Below are 2,681 nucleotides of genomic sequence, written 5' to 3' on the forward strand. Positions count from 1 at the left end.
TAAGACCCAGCTTCATACAAACCCATTTTAATTTTACACCATGATTATAAACTATTTTTGTCTATACTAGCTGTAAGAATGGCAAAGGTGTTGCCAGCATTCATAGGTATGGATCAGTATAGTTTTGTGGAGGGGAGGCTAACATTTGACAACATTAACAGTATAATGACGATCTAACATTAAGAAGGATTTAGGAAAATACAGCTGTTTGTGAGTTTTGATGCTGAGAAAGCATTCAACAGAGTAAGCTGGGATTTTATGAGTAGAGCAATGACAGCATTTGCATTCCCTGATACAATAATATGGTTAATTAGGAGGATATATGAAGGATCGGAGGCAACAAGTAAATGGGAAGGTTTCTCTCTGATAAATTGTGTTTGAACAGAGATATGAGCTATGGGTGTTCTCTATCCTATTTGTTATTTGCTTTATATTTAGAATCACCGGCAAAGAAAATAAGGGACTCAGAAATTCAAGGATATAATTGATATGGTACTCAAGAAAAGTTTTACTTGCAAATGATATTTTGTACTTGGTAAATCCAGAAAAAGACCTCTTGGTGTTGTGGAACATTTTGAGGCAGTTTCAGGTCTTTTGGGGATTTAAAATTACTGAAAATAAAGGAAAGGCTATAGAAGTAAGTTATGCACCCACACAAAAATCGGTTCAGCAATACCCATGTTTCTGGGAACATGATAAGAGGAATTAATAAGGAGTATGGATTAAAAAAAACTCACCTTATGGCAGATGATACGTGGGCAGAGTCTAAACAAAGGATAATACAAAATTGAGAAACTGGAAGCCTTTATTTGCGAATAAGGATAATAAGATACAAGCAGTGAAAATATTTGTTTTCCTTTTAGTTTTATTTACAGATCAGGCATATTTTATCAACCAGAGTGGAAGCTGTGAACAATAATTAATAGACCTGAAGGCATTTTTTTTGCGAGGAGAAGAGGGTAAGAGTTAAGTGGGATAAGTTGATCCTCCCAATAGAACAAGGTGGTTTAGGATTACTTGATTTGAAGGGATATTTTAGCGCTAAATAGTTAAGGTTCAAGCAGAAGGTTATTACTGGAAAGGGATGATGATGAAGCAAAGGGGAAGTTTAAGAAATAAAGATGGAGGTCCTTAAGCTAAATAATAACAGCTAGACAGAATATTATATTTAGACATTGTAAGTATTCTAAGTATTCTAAGAACTAAGACAATATGGGATCGAGAAAGGAGAGTTTGCTAACAGAGATGACTGCAAGTAGGGGTACAGAAAATAGGCAAGAGGAGCTGGAATTTGCTGGAGAAAACTGACAAAGTAACAAAGGTACTGGGAGCGAATAACTAAAGAGGGAAAGGTAACATAGCGTGATGTAGCCAAGAGGAAATTTGGATTGCAGGTCAGAGACTGCCTTCCTTACCAGGGATTGATATAAGCAAATAGAAAGGGAAGGGGAATCCTAAGTGATAGACCTGCACTGTTAGAGTGTTTAGTCAAATGTAGAACAGAAACTGCTGTTAAAAAGTGATAATTATAAGAGTATATAAAATACTGCTTGATAACCATAAGAATAAATAAGAGGAGATTAGAAAAGATTTGGAAGAGAAACTGCAAAAGCAATTTGCAAAATTGCAATTTGAAAAACTCATCAGCCTAAATGTTAACCCATACATCACAAGATGGGTTGCAAACTGGCTGAGTGACAGAACCCACAGGGTCAGAGTTGCCGGTGCCATGTCTGACTCTAAGCCTGTCTCAAGTGGTGTCCCACAGGGCTCAGTCCTGGGCCCACTCTTGTTTGGCATCTACTTTTCCGAAGTACAAGCAAACACGGGAGGGTTATGGCTGACAAAGTTTGCAGATGACTGCAAACTGGGTGCCGTAGTCGAAAACACATCTGACACAGATATCCTTCAGAAGGGTCTCACAGATCGGATAACTGGTGCCAGAGCCACGGCCTAAAGTTAAATGCCAAAAATGCATAGTCATACCCTTGGGAAAAACAAGGTTACCCTAGCTACCATATAGGTGGAAATCCACTGAGCACAGAAGAGGTTATTAGGGACCTGGGGACCCAGGTTGACAGCAGTCTGTCATTCGACACCCATGTTGCAAAAATAGTTAGGAAGACCTTCTACATTGCCCACCTTATCATGAAGGGATTCACATCTAGATCAAGAGAGGTCATAGTCTCCCTATATTCATCACTCATCCGACCAATGATTGAGTACAATGCCCCATTGAATGTATCTGACCCGACACTTGCAGCAGCTGGAGAGGCCACAAAGTTCCTCACCAAGAGGATTATGGGTCTCAAAAATCTGACCTATGCTGCCAGACTGAAAGAACTCCAACTCTATTCAGTAAACACCGCTTGCTCAGGGGTGACCTGTGCCTGACATACAAGGCATTATCAAACCCTGACTTGATGTACATGCTTCACCTCAAAAATCTAGATCCATCAGAGCCACAAGGCGGGAGACCTAAACCTTGACACGGCCATTAATAGAACGTGCTGGAGGGATAGATTCATTACCCAAAGACTCCCTATGCTGTGGAACAAAATCCCGGTATATGTGAGGCAAAGCACCTCGCTGGCTTTGTTTAAGAGAAATCTTGACCAATGGATGGGAGATCGCAAGTATACCCCAGGGATTACCTCAGTGTCACTGCTCGACAGAGGCAC

Source organism: Protopterus annectens, chromosome 1.part1 (assembly GCF_019279795.1).
Source record: "Protopterus annectens isolate FY-2018-M chromosome 1.part1, PAN1.0, whole genome shotgun sequence".
In the NCBI taxonomy this organism is placed as follows: Eukaryota; Metazoa; Chordata; order Ceratodontiformes; family Protopteridae; genus Protopterus; species Protopterus annectens.